This window comes from Mugil cephalus, chromosome 10 (assembly GCF_022458985.1).
Source record: "Mugil cephalus isolate CIBA_MC_2020 chromosome 10, CIBA_Mcephalus_1.1, whole genome shotgun sequence".
Classification (NCBI taxonomy): Eukaryota; Metazoa; Chordata; class Actinopteri; order Mugiliformes; family Mugilidae; genus Mugil; species Mugil cephalus.
In genome coordinates, this window is record NC_061779.1 from 12,075,521 (window position 1) to 12,095,458 (window position 19,938).

At 39.6% G+C, this 19,938-nt stretch overlaps 1 protein-coding gene across 9 annotated transcripts in view; it reads left to right on the plus strand.

The window, feature by feature from the left end:
* shank3a (SH3 and multiple ankyrin repeat domains 3a) overlaps window positions 1-19,938 on the plus strand; it is a 131,439-nt gene that overhangs the window by 2,568 nt on the left and 108,933 nt on the right. The window lies entirely within an intron of this gene.

Consider the following 19,938-nt stretch of genomic DNA (forward strand, 5'->3'; position numbering starts at 1 on the left):
TTCCTTTATTTCTCCAGTGTTGGTATAGAGCATATGCTTCCCCCACCACAAAGCACTGTGTCCAGGTGTGTCTGTGTCAGTGTGTGATTGCTGCATAAGAGGGTAGGATACTTAACTCTCAGCTGTTTGGATTTCACATGGATTCTGCAACGTATGATTGTGTTTGAGTAATTGTTCAGAGTCATTCTTAATGAGTAGTTATAGACTTTAAGCAAGTACGCATTTCTTTAAATGTCATTTAGTAGTTACAGGTTAAAATAATAATGTACTGAAACTGATTGCCTGGAACTGCACATTGCCTTTTATTGGTCGTAGAGTAAAATAAAATGCTCAGTTCAACATATCCTGACCTGACATGCTCCCTGTCCTTGTCTCAATAGCATGCGTAAGATCACACTATTAAGGACATACCATGTGACAGTTTCTGTGGTTTAGCAAATTAAGCTTTTTATTGCTAATGCACCTCGGCGTCAACACTTGACTACTGACCTCTGCTTTGCTGCTCTTATATTACCACTGGATCCATATAACCAAATGCATATCAAACCATTATGACTGGTCACTGCATACTCATGCTCAATTGCTAAGTTAGCTTTTTGTAGGAGGTTTAATTCAAGCGTTATTCTTTCTCCAGATGTTGATAGCAAATGCTAGAGTCTGGCTTTGTGTGTGTTATTGCTGATTGCCTCATTGTTGTTGGCTGAAATGACCCATTGTATCTTAGTGAGGCTCCGGCACTGTATGCCAAGAATAAAGACAGGAAATAAAAGGAGGGCAGTTGAAAAGAAAGCAGAGAATTCCCCAAAGGTGCTAGAGAATAGCTGTCTGTGAACAAAAATGTGTTTTTCAGTCAAGCTGAAACACTTGATACACAAACACACAGACACAAAAGTGTGCACTCAAGACTGCACGTGTATATCATATAGAGGGACAAAAAGACCCAGTGTAAGAATGCACTCAACAAACACAAACAGAATGCACACTATAACACGCACACATGAACATAAGTCGCCGTCCCACTGCCAGAGGACTTACCTTAATGTGCTTATGTAATGTGCAGATGCTCAACAGATCATCAGTTTCACTTTCAAGGAGACACGCTTTGACTGCAGTCTTAGTCTGTTGTATATGGTCGCGTATGGCGTGATGGAAAGACAAACATCAAGACGGTCTGAAAGTCTGACAGACAAACATAGAGGCAGCTGACAGATGGGCAGATTCTTACTATCTGAATCTTTTATGGAGCAGTCAGAAGTGACTTGTGTGTACTCTGAGCGAGCTGGAGATTACACGAGAATAGTCTGCCCGAAGTGGGATTACACATCTCCTGCTGTGTTTCAAGCCTGGATCAGGAGAACGAAGCGCCATGGAAGGTTGGGGAAAGATCACACCGAGCATCACTTTCCCTTTTTCAGCAATAACGTAGAAGGAGGAATAAACAGCAGCGGCTCCATGAACTGGCTTACCTGAAATTAGTTACGCAGAAACAGGATGCATGAGTGATTCAGCCCTAAATCTAAATCCATAATTACATAAAAGTGGTGCTTGGTCCTGAGGTCTTCGAAGGAGTTGTATTTGCAGATATTTCCATTTGTTCAGTTTGTGACAGTTGGGCAGATTATTCGTAAAGACTGTGTTCTTTCAGATCACAGATATCATTTCTCATTCATCATATCAGCTCCACCAAAAGTCTATTCCTATGACTGGAAGAAATAAAATGTGACACCCAATACACATCAGAGAAAGGGAGACACAGACAAGAGGCGTCTGCCCCACCACTCTCGTCCTGATTATACCGTATTCTCCATTGCTTCTCTTGTTGCATCTTTCAGTTGACTCTCTCTCCATATTCACAAAAGGTGTTTTACTTTGACACATAGGACAGATGGATGATGATTAATCTTGGCATAAAATACAATGGCAATGGGCAAAATCCTTTTCAACCCATGACACCTTATGTACAGATGTATATTGTCTTCATGTGTGGTTACTCTTCCCTCGACCTTTGAGTTTGAGGTTCCTGTGCTGCGTGCTTACTGTTTGGAGATTAATTTTTTCATCTAGTCTGTAAAGTCTCATATCTCAGCTCTGTTATTCTCCAACAGAGCTTTTTTTATTGTCTCTTATTGGGAGAAAACAACAAATGGATGGCCTGGAGGACTTAACCTGTATTATGTTCATATTTTCCTGAGATCAGCTCTCACATATTTTGGTGTGGCATCCAGTATATCTGGCCAGTATTAATCCCTTTGCCCTTTGCACACTGTTACCATTGGCTTTTTGGCCATTGGAATTGGTTTTGGTTATCTGCCACGTCTTCTTCGTTGTCTGTCAGTGTTACAGTGTGCAGTGGGTTTCTAAGGTAGCCATTGAGCTGTGCAAATATTCCCTCTGTCTGCTGCTGTCTTGAGATATTGTCTGAGTAGTTTACTTTGTGCTCCATGTTCCATTCAGGACACTGGCTTTGACACATGTTGAAGAGTTTTAAAGGACCTTTATGTAACAAACTACTCAACTAAAAGGTGAAAATATACACGTGATATACAAAAAATACACATGATCCTGAAAGTGTGGCATGTTAAGGTAACCTAGTAGTACTGTGGCAAAAGGATGTAGGGTTGTTGCAGTTTGTGCTATCAATTTATTATAAGGCTCTCTGTGTACTCTTTAGATAATTCTGTAGTTTGCAGTTTTGAGAACAAAAATCGCAGTTTTTGCTGGAGTTTTTCCAAATCTCACTCCGGCCTAGTGATAAGCCCAAGGAGACTTATTGTATTTCTTTAAGCGTAGTGCCCAAGGTTGTTTAATTGTGAAGCTGTTACTATCTAAATCCAGGGACTTTTTTTTCTTTTAGGTGGAAATTAAAACGAAAAAAGAATACTGTTTTTGATGTGGCATTGAAAGGTATGTAACTAACTAATTAAATTGTTTCTCGACTTTGCTTCCACTAGCTTTTAGGCCTTATTTTATCCAACTTGCCAACTCTGATGACAATTGTGGTTTCATGTGATGGCCTTGATTCTTTGTCTAGGCTTTAAATTGACAGTTGAGTGCTGTTCTTACTTACCCCGTGATGGGCTGCGATAGGTTCTCAGGTTCTCACCATCTTGATTCCAGTACCTGCTGTGTAGCTTTCAGGTTGTTCAGTCCCTTTGGCCCCAATTATCCTTTCCTATATTCATCAGTCTGGATGACATTCTGCTGTAGTTAGAGATAATGTGGTAGTGTTGTTACGTGTTAGCAATTGAGAGTGGGAGCCGTTAGTAGCTGGTTCATCGGTGCAGCTAGTGTGGCTGGCCCTGTTTATTTGCTTGATTGATTAACTGGTTGATTGATATGCAAAGCCAATCTTTCAGTGACTGAAAGAAATACAATTTCTTTAGTTACTTTGATAAACAACCCTTCTAATTGATTCACAGCGGTCCAAATACAAACAATGGTGTTAATGGGTAGCTAGAGCTCAATTCTTAAACTGTAATAATCAATACATACCATGAACGTCAGGTCAATTCACTGCCTCAGTTACTGGACCCATAAGAGTGTTACTATTTAGTACAATGACACTGTCTCTCAGTAAATTAACAACTTCTTAACTGAAATTATACAATTAAAAAGGATAACTGGTTTTGGCCACTGGGGACAAAAGAAACAAGTTGTGGGGTAACAGAAAAAAACTTGTTGGTTGAAACTTGCTCAAGTAGAGATTAATCAGGGAAAGAGCAAATGCATTATTACTTTGGAGTTTAGTTTTGGGCAACCTTGCAAATGTAAGTCCAGTAATCACTCTGGTCTTTACTGATACCAGAGGTAAATATTTTGCTCTGGAGTGACTAAAAGCACCATTACTATATTTACCAACTGGTGTTTCTGTTTGCATTTAGGTAGTGTACTGAGAGTTTATCAGCGTTGTTTTCAATTGAAAAGAGTGTCCTGCTTCAGCCAAACAGATCTGTGTTGAAAATTGACCAAAACAGCTAATTTGTGGCAGGAGGACCAGTTATGTAAAAAATACTGTAAAGTCCCATTAAACTGAGGCTTTCTCACTAGAGCTATGCACATTTTAACATTGTCGCATTGATTATTTCTCTTCTCATTGCTGATTATTCACACTGAATCAAAAAACTATGCATTTATAGTGTGGGCTTTAAATAGAATTGTCAGGAGTTGAACTTAGTGGTCCAAGAAAATTAAATTTCTCATATTTTATTGCATATCCTTTAAACTTTGATGGGTAATAATGAACACATTTAGGAAGTGTCATAGACATGATGTGAAATAAAATTGCAATGGAAACTCCAAACATCACTGCAGTGGCCGCAGTGTTAATTTATTAGGCAGATTGAGATGATTTAGCTTAATTATGCATGGGCATAATCCTATAAACATGAAGTAAAGTCCAGTACTATTGAAACTTCAAGATTCAAGATCACTTTATTGACCTCCGCAGAGAAATTATTTTGTCCAAGGAGCCACGAGATAAGACAAAAGACATATATGAACAAGACATAGACATAAGAATAAAATAAAATAAGAATCATAATGAAATTACCAAAAAATGTACAGTTTCTATAAGCAGTAGGTTTAAGGCAGAGCATATTTTGTCTGGATTCCTGCTGAATGGATGATGATGGGTTCCTACAATGGGAGAATGTAGTGGTCTGATGTCAGACCGGTTACTTTTTGTGCATTGGCTGTATGTTTTTCCCAATGGACCTTGTTTCCCCTTTATGTTCTTCTAGTAGTTCCATATTATTGTGCTTCAGTCTCCATTGCAGTGTAGCTGGTATTGTACTGTGGCGATAAGACCATTTATTCTTTTGTCCATTGCCTCTGTGGTAGTGTGCATTTTCAAGACAAATAACTGAAGCTGAATTATGCAGTGAGAAAATGTCAACATTTGATACTGTTGATGCGTTGTGTACAGTTAGATTTGGTATACAGCAAATAGCTTTGTTCAAGTACTCTAGTAATACCATATTGCGGTAAGATTTGCTAAACTAAATGAGAGTCCATCATTACTTTAAGACATGAAAGTCATACCTCATACCAGAAGATTTCTTAAAAAGTTTTTTTTAAAAGTGCAGTGTCAAAATCCATCAAACAGTGTCATGAAAGCAGCTCTCAGGAGAATTGGATATGCAGCAGAAGGAACGTAAGTTCAGAAGACTTTCCCTCTGAATTCGAAAATTAACAGTGCTTAAGATGATAGAGCCACATCCCGGTTCAAGTAGCAAGCCTCAGCTTTAATGATACGGAAGAGACTAAACCAGACCTCTGTGGCCTAACTGCTGCAAAGAAACCACAGCGGAGACGAATGATAAGAAGAGAACTGCTTTGGTCAAGAAATACAAGGAAATACTTTGGTCAGATGAGTGTAACTGTCGAATCTTTGATTTCAAGGGAGAGTAGGGGGGGTTTGTCAGAGACCCTGTTGGAGATTTATTTATAAAATCCAATGCAACACTTAACCAGCATGGTTACCACAACAGTCTGCAGGAACAAGCTGTCCCACCGGGTTGGCGCTTAGTGGGATAATCATTGACAATCGTTGACCAAACAGATCTTCAGGCTATGTAAGGATCTCACAGTGGAGGAAAAGCTTCCAGTGTATGTGGGAACCCCTTCATTACTTTTGGAAAAGCTCTAGGTGAAAACCTCATGAATCTGGTTGAGAGAAATGAAGAATGTGTAAAGCCATTGTCAAAGCGAAAGGTGTTTTCTTGAATCTACCCGGAGTTTTGATCTTTTCTGTGCTGCAGAAAACTTCTTTTATATATATAGAGTTTACCCTTTTCTACTATTCCATCAAACCTCAATCTTTTAATCTCTTTGTTTGCCTTTGCTGTGTGTTTTACCTCCTTTTACCTTCATTCATGTATTCATCTTTCTTATGCAACAGTGGTTTCATCTCGTGGCTCTTCTGAATATACTCGCATAGAGATTTTTTTATTATTATTATTTTGATTGCTTTGCTATTTTTGGCTTCATTTACAGTCGGGGCACAAGATGTAGATACTCTTACTTCCATCTAGTCACAACATCCATCAAGGGAGAGCGAGAGAGATGACCCTCCGCAACACCCTCATTCTCATTTCACTTCCCATTGATCCCTCTTCCACTCTTGCTCCAATCCATCTGTCCACAAGGTCCCAATAAAGCGGAGAGAGTGAAAAGATGTTAACCTTAAACCTTAGTGGAAAAACTTAGGGGTAAAACTGTTTGGATGTAACAAGATCATCAGAATAAATGTGCTTTGGTTTTGGGGCAGTGCATTATGATACTAATACATTCAAAAGAAAGAAAACAATTACTCAGACAACTGTAAATGGGACCAGGCTGTCATATGGCTCCAATGTTGCTAAAAAAAACAGCTGTTTTTGACAAGGACTTCACTGAATCAACAAATTGAGGGCTCGCTCTTGGTCCATGAGCATTTTCTCCCTTTCTTCACTGAGAAAATCACTGACATTAAACTCCAGCTCAGTCACAGCTCCTCTGATTCAGCTTTTCTCTGCATGCGTCTTGTGCATTTCGCAGCCATGGTGAAGTGTTGTGCACTTTAGAGCACTCCCAAGCCAAAGCCTTCAAGTTCTTTAGATTCTGTGATTCTGTTTCTGCAATGTATCTTTAAGTGGTTTTAAAAATCTTTATTTTTAATTGCATGATTTTATTGATCAAATTACAAACTTTTAAATGTATGGTTATGCAATGCACTTTGTAACTTTGTTTTAGAAATGCTGCATGGACAGAGTTTATTATTTTATGTTAGTCTTTATTTGTCAGCGTCCTTTAGAGGATAGCTAATTCTCATTTAACTCTGATTGGTTTATTGATCTGGTCACCTTTTGGGTTAACTTCATTACAAAGCCTATTTTTTGCTGTTGTTGTTGTTGTTGTCCTTTCTTGTTGTTGTTATTCTTTATTTGTTCCGGCCTTTGTTTTCCTCCATCTTTCGTTGAGTCTAGCCTGAGACAAACCTGGGAATATCTGAGACGTTAATATCAGTCAGACTGACCTTTTGTTACAGGTCTGGTCCAGATATTAATTGTGTTTGCGGAGGGAGGACACCTCTCTCCATTGTAATATTACATCTATAACCACAAAGGAGAGGACGGTAGATTTTAATATGTGATTTCTTCTTTGAACCATTTGTCGGTGTATCTCCACCCCAAGTCAAAAGCACCTAATTGGGAGTTCATTAGCACTTCAGTTGACTGTTCATTTAAAACCGCGCCGTGTACAGTAGCAATTTCTGATGAAGACTCTTAGAACATAAATCTTCAATTCACTACAGTAATATGCTACCCTACACACTACTCTGTTGCTACTGGGAAAAGAAAACCTCCCATTGCAATTTACATTCATCCATCAGCCTGCACTACAATAGCGGTACATTCCACTTAATAGCACGTTAAGATCAGTCTGTACAGTTTTACACATAGTGAAAACCTCTAAGCTCTAGGACAATTTTTCAATTTCAATTATTTCTGAAAACTAATTACTTCATTAGTTTTATTACTTTATTACTTTTTGTTGATGTTACATTCAGACATAAGGCTTTGAAAGCAGAGAACTGAATCGCACCTGTAAGTCTTATGATGGTTTTAAATTATGCTGAGCCGCATTTATAATCTTAAACAAGCTAATTTTCAGGCACGGGAAGAAGTTTGGCGTTTAGTTTTAATGTAGCGCTGCAGTTTTCCAAAGATGTTTTACATAATGTTAGCGTTCCCACTGGAACAGCCTGCTTCTTCATCTTAACATGGTTTCCTGAATACACAGTGTGCACTGCAGTTTGTAATTAGTCCCATTTTATGGAACAGCTTGATAAACCACACTGGGGTTTTCGCCAACAAGAGAGGCACATTCAGCTGCTACTTAACATGTATAGGTTATTTTGAGTTGAAACTTGTTGTATGTATCTTTGTGTGTAAATGTGCGTGTCTATACGTTGTGTTTCACTGGTGGCTGACTTTAACTGTAATTCTTGTTGGCACATTCGGTCTCGCCTGTCAGCGGTAATGGAAAAGAAAACTTTAATCTTAATTTGTTGTGCATGCGAGTGTGCTTATGCATTCATAAAGGCACATAGTGTCTGAGGTAGACAGATGGGATGTGGAAGGGTTATAAAGTGAGAACCTGCCCTTTACCTCTAACAAACGTAAATACCTAGATAGTCAAGCAGTTCCGATTGTTGGTGAGGGTCTCTCCTGTCTTGTAGCTTTTGTGACGTTTTCTTTTGATTCATTCATAGAACTTTAAAGTTGCATGCTCCATCCTGGTGTTTGCAGTCAGCTTTTTGCTGCATAGGATTGAGTGTGTGTGTGTGTGTGTGTGTGTGTGTGTGTGTGTGTGTGTGAGCACGTCAGTGTGCACGTCAGTGTGCAGCATTGTGTGTGCACCTGTCCAGTAATTATTCGAAATTGATTATTCAAGTGATTCCCGTGGCTAGTGCGAGTTGTGGCTGAGCAGTCCCACCTGTGGTGCAGTATGTGTGTTTATGTCGTGACTTGGTGCTGCTTGGGTGAACATGTCGCTGTAGCTCAACACTCTGTCCGTGTGTGTGATGCAGTGACGTGAATTTTAATCCTTGCTAAACTGCAGAACTGATAGACTGGTGGCGACATAAACATGGATACACACTCGCATAGCTCACACTAATGCAGCTCAATAAACAGCCCAGCAGTAAATCCTGGCTTTATTAAGGAACGCTGAGCTTCTGTTGAAGCTGTTTTAGAGACCATATTGAACTTGTCTATCTCATTGGTGTAGTCTGGAGTGTATTACTTTTTTTGGCTAGACCTACCTCAGATATGCAAAATGTTGCCATCTTGCCATTGTGCACTATAGTGAATATTTGTGAGCTGTATGTACGACACTCCCCTGGTGAGCTTTTGCTTGCACGCTAATGCAGGGATATCCATTCACTTCATATTGATTATACTGATGTATTATGAAGCTTTTCCTTTAATCTGGTGGGAACACACTTTCAGCATGTTAATAGAAACCATTATGTAAATTGTCCATCAGTAGATTCAGCTGAAATTTGTCAGTGCCAGGCCTGAAAGAAAATTTCAGTGACTGAATCCCGGACTGTAAAATCACACCTACATGCATTAAGTATTTATAATGTATATGTAGATTTTTAGAAGGGCAAGTGAAGGGTTACTTTACGTTGTGACCCTCTTTCATGCAATTACGTCCATTTTCTCTTTCTTGTTTTGCATTTTTGAATTCTTTCCCTGTCATTACAGGCAGAGATTAAAATATGATGAGTCTGACCTTTAATCCTTTTGCTGTGTTAAATCAGTGACTGACTCAGTTATTCAATGTGGACTAGACACAGTTGTTTTTCCTCTCCACGGTGGGGCTTGTTTTCATCTTAGAGCAGGAAGAAGCATTGCATCAGCTCAGCGTCCTCACTGAGAGTGAAATCCAGATTTATTAAACTTACTCACATTCTCTCAATGCCTCTTACCAACTCTCTACGAACAGAGTCCTATGTGTGACGATGGGGACAAAAACATGAGTAGTGGAACTGGGAGGAAAGCATGCTCGAATCAGTCTGGCTTGAGATGTGCCTGTTCATCCTGCCCCATTGAACTGGTTACTTTTGACAGGAAGAACCACTGTAGTGAGCGTGTTGATATTTCTTTAGGGCTTTAAAGACGCGAGGCAGTGGCTTGAGACTGTCACAGTCCTGCTGTCATGCCTACTTGGGTCAATACTCAAGGGCACAATAAAAAAAAAGCCCTAAAGGGATGACAGCTTTTGCCTTTGTCAATTTGTCTAGAAACTCCAGGAACGGGCTCATGCTGCTTGGCAAGTGAGAGATGAAGCTGAGAATGTTGGCCTTGATTCAGTGGTAATGAGAGCCATTCCCTCTCCCCACTGGGTGGACAACACCAATGAACGTCTCTTGGGAACAAAAAAGTTCTTAACAAAATTGACAGCCCCAGCTGGGTCACATTTGCCAAAAAGTAGTTGTTCCACAGATTGCCTGTGAGCAAATAGAAATCAGTCCTCCACATACGGAAAGTTCTGAAATTGAGAGTCAAGAGCACCTGAAAATGATACTCAAAAAAAAAAATAGAAACAAAAAAGAAAATGCCCGTGGAGGTGCATGATAATAAGCATCTTTCAAGTCCAAACTTGTTAACCCTGACGGAGCCTGCAGAATGTCAGCTGTACCGAGCATTTGAAAATGAAATATCTTTAGGAGCGGGTTGAGCTGTCTGGGATGTAAGTCAAGCCATTACCAGTGTGATGTGCCTGACATTATGGCCGTGACATGGATAAAGTGGAAACTTGATGAATAGCACACAAGGGTACATCTGTATTACAACAGGTTCAGGTGTTTCTAGCTGTTACGTATAAAAATGAAATCTAACCACACCACAAGAGCGAGCCTTAACTCTGGCTGATAAGCCTTGTGACACACCAGATGTTGTCAGTTGGTAATGCTTAAAGGTACTGGCTTCTAAAACAGATATTTGTCATTTGGTGTTGTTGTTTTGTGGGTATAGTTTTAAATTTCTTAATATTAAGTGTGAAAAAACTTCCATGTGTTTGGTTTTATGAATAAAAGAGGCATTGTTAAATCGCATGGCTAATGGAATGGCTAAATAATTGAGCAGATATGTCTAGAAGTGTTTCTCAATTGTTTGCCACAACTGAGCAAGACACACACTTAGATATATACATAAATTTATGTGCGTAAAAACCTTTAACCAGCAATCCCTGTTGGCCACTAAATTTTAGCACGTTTCCTTGGTTACGGGCTAAGGTGCACTGCTCCTTGACACCCCCACGAAAGTAACCGGTTAATCATTTGCAAATTTAAGGAATCACAAAGTGAAGTGGAGAAAAAAATGTTTGATAGATTGAAGAAATTTGTCTCATGATAGATAGATAAAGAGATTTAAATGTCTCTTCCTTTAAAAAAAAAAACTGTATGAGACATGTTTATTAAATGCAAACAGCAGTCGCCTAAGGTGATTGTTAAGCTGATGGATAATCATCTGTGTTGTACAGTATTTCTGTGAAAGGATGGAGAGAAATAAAATGTTGGAAATGCAGTCTGATAGAAGGTTTGTCTCAGAGAGAGCTTCTAAAAATTATAGCAACACGTGTTTCTAGGTTCTGTACATTTGTGGGTCTATGCTTCACTGTACATTTGGTTTGCACTTTGCTATTTTTGAAGTTTCCTCACACCTTCTTTGTTTATGGATAGATCACCTTCTCTGTTCCACTTTGTGTAGTTGTGGTTCTGTGTGGAACAACTTAACTTGGGATCCTTGTATAGAAATCTATCAGATTTACATATGACATATGTGTTTAGACTTTGCTGTTGAGCAGTGTTTGCAGTCACCTGGTCCTAGTGAGGAAGAATCTGTAGAGAAACGAGGCCAAATAGTGTCTGCCACTGTCCAGAGATTACAACTGGATAATTCTTTACAAATTCAAGTCCACAGTTGTTTGCAGATTAAAAAAAAAAAGGTTCCTCTGAGTCCCAATGTTTAAAGCTGCTTGAGATGAACTTGTTAGGATTATAGCTCTAGCTTTCTCACTCAAACTTCCTTCTCGTATGTGCTCTGTGTGATGATCATACAGCTTTATGTCTTTAAAAATGAACTGGTGAAATGAACACATACTGTATACTTGGTTGATGCTTCATTGCGTGATTGGAGCTCTTTAACTTGCAGCACATTCCACAGTGGCAGCAGTGTGCATATGTCCTGGGCTTGGTCAGATGTTTGACTGTTCATATATGAGTGGGTCCCACTCTGTAATTATATGCAACTTTTGTCTGCATACAGAGAAAAGAGGGATATAAATGCATGCAGTCATGATATTTCTTATGGAAATATTATTTCTATAACATTTATTTCACATGGAACCAGATTAACATTGACCTTATAGCGTACTTCATCAGTGTGTTTTTGCAGTTGGTGCACATTTTTCCTTATTTTCAATGACCATACTGTTGTACTGTTGCTATAGCATTAAACATAACATATTAAACACTAACACACCTTTGGTTTCCGCTCTACTTTCCAGCGTGGACAACGTGCCACTTCAACACAAATTAAACTCAACTATTCGTATCAAATTGACAGTGTGAATCACGCACCATTGTCCATAATTAGGAAAAGTCCTGCCTCAGCATTTTCTGAGCAAATAGAGTGTGTAGTGTGTGTTCACGCGGTGTCTTTCAAGGTGTTTGAATCTTGATGGGAGCCTATTAATCCGACTTAATTGAATCAATGCCATTTTCCCCTCTCCCTCTGGGGTATGGGGAGGTAATAGTTCAGAAATAAATCGCCAGGGGAGGGTGGGGGGATGTGTACCGGAGAGTCCACTGTGTATAGACAGACCATGAACAAGCCTCACGGTTAGTAAGGCTTTCATTTTATGTTTAAATAAGTTCATGGTGTTTAAATAATAATGTCCACCCAGTAGCCATGAACACAGATGTAGTATGTGATTACTGAAAGGGGTCAGATCGTCTCATTCTACAACAAATGTGCGTAGATACGGACTGTGACAGGCACAAATAGAGACATGTTGTGTTTATATCAGTTTGTCCACGGCCAGATGTGGCCTGATGGCGTGTTCACTTGTAGCAGCAATGTTTCATGCTTGACTTGTTGCATGCAGTGATGGGAGAGTGAGAAAAACAAACCCCACTACATCTGAACATATTTAACTAATGAGGGAAGGCTGAAATGTTCTTGTTTTCAATATGCTGTATTAAGCTGCCCTTTTAGATCTTAATTTTGTTCAGTGATCCTCTTGATTTTAAAAAGATTTATGTTCTTTGTACACATATAACGCTTTTGGCTCATCAGCAATCGCTAAGTGTTGGACAGTTGGTTGCAGATGTTGCATTCTCTAGTTGCATTCCCTCTTGTGAAGTCCATGAAATGAGCAGAACACAAAGCTATCATGAGTGTATAGACAGAGCTATCTCTTATTGCTGTCAATGCTGTTCAATACTCCGCTCCTTATAGCTTCACATCAGGCTCTGTGCTGATGGTTGTAGGAGTGAAGTTGTTGATGGTGTTTCCCTGGGTGTAAAAGCTGACATTAGTTATCTTGCCCACAAAGCTGCAACTTGGTATCATTAACACTTCATGGCCAGTAGCCGCGTAGCTGCTTACTCTGTGTGAGCCCCTTTAAACACAAGTCTCACTTAATCAAAACCAAAAAAAAAGCAAGACAACCAAACCGCAGAAAAAGTAGCTCTTGCCTTTTCAGTGCTTGGCTGTAGAAGAGGCAGACAGATTTGGCAGTGATCCGCTCTGTTCATTAGCATTTAGGCAACAATGCTGAGCAGGGATGGATAGGCTAAGGTGTTGGCTCACATCAATGAAGTCTAACAAAAATCTAACCTCAATAATCAAACTGAGAATGATTTCCATTCCCCAATCTAATTCACCCACTTGCTACGATAAACTCACCTATAAAACCTCAAAGAAGCATTTCTCTCTCCAGCAAACTATGGACACCATTTTTGGACTAATCATTGATTTATTCCCAGTCAACAATATAATATGATTGAAGAAGACTATGAGCTGTTGGTCTTCCTACAACAACTCACCTGGAAGTGAAAGCAGAAAATATTGTAGAGTGACTCTGTAATGAAGCAGAAGGATACCTTCAGCATGGATTACTGCTGTTGGTGATGAGTATGCTTCACACTTTTGTCTTGAGTGTGCACCACTACGCATAGGAAATTGGATTTCATGTATCTTGTAGAGTGAGTGAATGTAATGTCCCTGATGTGACTCATGTCATGTTTAATATTACATGGTGATTGTCTCCTGCTGTACTCAGATATATTTCTGACAAGACTGCAAAAATAGCTTTCCGTAGTTTATTTTATAATTTATTTTGTAAGACATTTATGTCCTTTTTTTCAGATGGACCAGTTACTAAATAACATTACTTCTCAGGACAGCAGGACTTCTGTGGACCACGTTATGTCATGTTATATATTCGTTTAATATAATTGAATTCATGAAATTTCCTCTACCTGGTAATGGTCTGGACAAAGGATGGGCATTGATAACCGGTTCTTTTAAAGAGCCGCTTCCAGTTGGTTCAATTCATGAAAGAAGAAGAAGAATCTTTACTTCAGTGTAGGTCATTCACATCACGTGACGCTCACGGACTGAAACGGTTGAAAATGTGGCTTCACTTCACTAGAAGGGACTGTAACAGCACATCGTGTAACTTAGCACCGTAATTTCAGACAAGGGTGCCAACACCACCAACATGCTGAAGCACTTGTCGACAATGCACGGCATTAAATACCAAAAGTGCCATTTGTTCAACAATCTCCATTCAAGGAGTACAGCTATCGCTAAATCTCAGCAGAGCAGCGCTATTGTTTTCCTACACATGCTCTTATCTCTAGTTCACAAACTCAATAAAATTGCTCTTGTTTGCACAAAATCACAAATGCCTACTTTTTCTAAACAAAATCAATAAAGAATCGGATCAATAAGCAGAATCGATAATTGCATCAGTATCAACAAAATCTTAATGATGCTCGTTCCTACTCTGGATCTCATTTGTTACCGATGTTTGGCTACAATTATCTGATAATCTGAGGCCATGTAATGGAGTAGATCTGTAGATTTACAGGAACATTTTGCTTATTTACTGATTTGTTTATATCTTCTCTGTGAGATCATGCTGGGCGGTGCGTTCGGTGTTCACTGATCTGGCACAATAATCTAATGAATGTCCTGTAGTGTGTATTGCAATATAACTTTCAAATCGTATTATGTGTGTGTGTTTGACATTAGAGAGTAAGTTTCTCTGTAATTGGGCAGATTTTAAAACTCCAGTTCAGCTTAAATATTGTTTATAAATGTTTGCCTTAACTCTACAGTGGAATATGGAAATATGGAAGGCTGAGAGATTAAATGGTATTAGTTAACATCTCAATGCTGAGTCCTACTCTTACTACTCCCACAGGAAACTTAGACTGAGACAGAAGAACATACACCTGTTATTCCTCTGGACTCCAGCCAGAGGGAAGGAAACCCAAAGAGCAGAGAGCCAGCGGAGGATATGAGGACTAGACGGAGTCATTTTATTCCTTCTGTCAAATAAATCCAAGCTTGTCTGTGCTTGAGTGGAAGCATAATGAGTACCTGTGTGCTATACACTAGTATCTGGTGAGGGAGCTTTCATATTAACCTCACCACTGTATGATCTAGTTTACAAGGGAACAAACACATGTTTGCCTTACTGGTGATCTATCTGTCTCTATGGGGCATTGGTTAGGACTCTCAGCGCCCCCCATCTCTAGTTGGAGGCTCAGCACTGTTAATTAGTGCATATGTCATCTGGGCAGCGACAGCCAGAGGTCTTGGGAGATGGTGACAGGGCTGTGTGAGAGTCATTACACTCCATCATCTCAGCACTCCTCTCTTCTCCTTTCACTTCACTTTACCACCATGCCTCACTTTTCTTTCTCCTCTCTGTCGATGCATCACTTTGTGCTAAAAGGCGACAACAATGCCTTGTCTCTTTCCATTGAGACTGGATGCCATCTGTGTCTTCAGAGATACCGTAGTCATGTCCTGCTCCATGCATCATCCCTGCTTGCATAAACACAAACAAACACACACAAACAATAAGTTTTAATTAGGGAGGCACTTTTGGGGCTGTGCTTCGAATTCAGATGTGGAATGACGCGACGCTTGTTTATGCTCAGCCGACCTGTTTGCAGTTACTTGAACTTGACTCCACAGTGGCTTGTATTTTTTTTTTTTTTCACCACACAAATGATGCCCCTCGTTGCATAGCCTCAGTCTTGTCTAAGTGTAATGTATTCTACCTCTTTTCAGCAAGAACAGACAACATGCAGAACTTGAGGCCCCACTTATTAATGAGAAACCTTTTTTTGGCTTGTTGTTTGCTGTAAATTGAACCTGTATTAATGTAGTTATTCACATCTTTCCTTTGGCTACACACGGTATAATTACAATATTACAAATCTGTTTGTAATTCTTAGAACCATAATACCACTTAAACACAGTTAGCTTTAACCTCCAAATGCTCAGTGATCCATGCTTTGAGATCTAATACAGTGATTTACTGAAATCCCTCCTGCTTCTCAATCCTCCCTCAAGCTTCCTCTGTTCATTGCCCCAACAAGCTCCACAAGTGTGACCTACCAAGCCCACACTCTCATGTCCAATCGTCCTTCACTTAATGTCTTTAATTTAACCAGACAAAAGATCAGGAGTTGGCCTTTGATGAAAGAGTGTGAAGACAAGAGGGAGACAGAAGAGAGGAAAGTTATACCCTAGGGTGTCTGATCACAACCAGAGTGCGAATGAGTTTGACATGGAGGGCGCCGATACATACACGGGGGCCACACTGGCTGCACGTGTAAACAAACAGGCCAAAGACTGCGATTCAGGAGCTCTCAGCATGCAGCGTAATGTCTAGCCATGCCTCCGTGTTTTAATGAAAACCTCACATGACCCAGCTGTTTTAAAGCTACAAGGCTTACCTAGATTAGCAGCAGTTGCATTTGCACCGCGCTCGCTTTTATATTGACTCACGCCATAGTCTGTGTTTGCATACTGTGAGTTCTTAACTGAAGTGTACGTATCTGACATGTCAACATTCATCTGGATCTCAGACCTTGTCAGTTTCCATGGAAGTTAATGTGGTATTGTTACAGCCTGTAAGCACACGGTCAGCGCTAGGGCTTCAAAGTAGGGGAAGTTACACATGACTGAACACGACATGCTTGAGTGGATGATCACTCACTGGTCATTACGGCGAGGATTTAATCAGTTTGACACGTGTGTACGACTGTTTACTCACATGCGCTTAATGGTTTTAAGTCATTGAAGGCAGTTGGTGATACCTGGAGGGTGTGGCTGACCCGGGAGGAGACGGTCTTTCACCTCGCGTCCTCATGTTCAAGCTGCTGAGGACACTGTTCCTGCTGTTTTTTTTTTTTTTTTTTGTTAACTGTTCTGCGTAGCCTCACTTGTCATATTCTGTTCTTTGGATCATGTTGGCTGTGTCAAGTCAAGATACAGTGATTGCACTGGTGTCAGTGTTACACATCCCCGGGCTCCACCTTCTTTCAATACATGATTTTGTCGCTGTCCAATAAAAAAACACGTATCTCCACTTTTGAAGTTTTTGGCTTTCTACAGTATCTATATGACCAATGGAGCGATGCTTTAAGACGCAATCTATTTAAAATGTATCTCCATTGGATATCAGAAATGTCAGTCAAAAAGCATGTATCAAAAGCAGGTATGAAAAAAAGAAATTTGGAGATACGTGTTTTTCATCGGACAGCGACAATTTGCTGCTTCTCTTTTTAAAACAGTGCATTTTAGTAAAAATGAATATATCTGGGTTTTGGGCTGTTAATTGGCTAAAATAACACTTGAATGAGTCTCCTTCATTTCTGTGAAGTTGTACTCTTTTTTTTTTTCTCCCACCTTTTACATTTCCTACACCAAATGTACTCAGTTTTTAGCAATTCAGTAGCAGCAGGCTTCTTTAAAATTTTCCACTGCATTTTTTTTTTGGCTGAACCAACTAATTTTTTTTTTCCACATTATTAATCAAAAGACTTAGGGATGAACGCCTCATTCATACTTCACACCAATCGCTCAGTGAGGAGCATTCTGTCATCTTCATCCACAAACAGGCAGTTTTTTATTAGGGCTGCATGACCTATCTTCCTTTTTTTTCCAACAGACTAGCAGCGGTAGTATTTCATTCATAATGTACGAAATGCATTTTTAAATAATGTATGGTGTGATACAGTAACACTTAGTATCTACTGGCTAGTTGTTATATAAACAGTCAAGATGCCTTAGAGATACACTCAACTGTAACAGTAAGAGAGCTAACCCGTGGCTCACTTTGGCCCACGTCCTACTTCACCGCTCAGTGCACACTACCCTAGCTTCCATCCATGCATCATAATCTGCTTAATGGGTGTTTCATTGTCTTTTTTTATCATAACTAACTGCTTCTCCGTGATGACTGCTTAAAGAGAATTGCTCATTTGCTCCAGCATCTCTTGTATTTATCTTGAGCTCCGTAAACCAGCGTCAGCTCTCGTATTTGGTGTAGGTCGTGAGGAAACACGGTATAAGAGATAAATCTATAAGGGTTCCAGCTCTTGTTTGTCTTTTAATGCCACATCCTGGAAGTTTCTAACATCTAGAGGAGTGGCAGTCTATTTTCCAGGGAGAAATTTTAAGGACATTTCCCATTATATACTTTCCTACATCTAATGCTTTCCAAAGGTTGTTGTTATTACGCTGTCAACGCAAGCTATTTGATAGACTGACAGGCAACAACGCACCCATTTGCATATACTCAGTAGTTGTACGCTATACATCTTTAAACAACATTTTTTTCTCCACTACCCTGCTCTTTTTCCCCTCTCTCCTCAGTTCAGTAACTCTGTTTGTTTGTCTCCTTTTTTGCTGCACTGACGCTCTTTCTTTCGCTCTCATGCCTTGAATGTTATATCCAGTCTGGCTCTGCATTGCAGTTCAAAGGCACGACTGTGGAGAAAGGCAAAAGAGGGAGAGGGATATAAACCTTGTATTAAGACGACACTTCAGTTACCTGTGGCAGGTCAGATGAGCTCAAATGTTCACTTCATTAACATTCTCCAGTAAAGGTCGCTGTTAAACCTTATAAACTGTAATTTTGGTTTTATTGTTTTATTGGCATTCCAGGCAGTCATACGTAAAGTGCAGATTATTAGGCTATTGACTCGTTTGACATTGAGAAATAAAGAATAAAGCTCATTTAAACAGGAAACCTTAAACCAGAATATGTACTGTTGCTATAAAGGGGTCGATGTAATTCTTGAGATAGCTCATATTATTTCCAGTAGCTCATAGAAGCCAAATAAATTGTAAAATAATATTAGCTCCAACCAGATGTACTTTGTTGACTTAATCCAGTTTTATTTTGGATTTATTTACATTCATCAGCCAGTAATAACTTTTGTAAGGTCATATGTTACGGTTCTCCTTTCATGAAATGAAGTTTTATGATATATTAGCTTGCAGATCCTATCCACTACCTCAGCCCTTTCCTTAAAACAACTTCCAGTTTAAGTTGATGGAATTTACTTGGGGTCAAATCCATTAAATATCTGTACTGAAATTGTTTAAAATGTTGGATTGGTCTTTGTGTTATTAGGTAGGTAGATATTTTAAAGCCTTTCACCAGTACGAATGAATTGGTCACAGTAATGCCTCATTTAGAGATTACTGCTGAACCTCATGTCTGTGGCAGGACATTTGTTTTTGGATCGTTGCTGCTCAGCTCGTGTCATTACATGTAAACAGCAAAGCAATAAAAACACATAAGGGGCAACGTCACTCTTTAATTTATTAGCTAATGCATTCTAGTTTACAGTGACTTTGCGAATGATTTGTGAAGACCTTACGTTAAATGAGAAATACACTAGAATGCCAATGAAATTACTGGATTTACTGTATCCGAAATACATAAAAGAAGGACAACTGGACTTGAAGAGCTTTTTGAAGACTCTCCTGAGGAGCTTCTTCAGTTCTAAGTGGCTGGTGGGGTGTTGAAGTCTAAACAGGAACATCTGTGGGTGTAGCCCAAAAGAAACTTGAGAAACTATGTCTCTCTTGTTTTTCTTTAACGATTTTTGGATATACCATGGCCTGGACTCAGAACCTTCACAGTCATTGCATTTACTATCTGAATTATTTGTATTAGACAGACTGTTCTGGACTGAATCTGCTGTAGAAAAGGTTTTTTTTCTCAACAGCAGCATGCGCCTTTAAAACAAGAGCTCTTGTTTGACAAGCGCACGCCACTTGACAATTCCAGTGCCAGGAGTGACAGATGGAGAGGCATGGCGATTGTCTTAAAAAGAGTGGC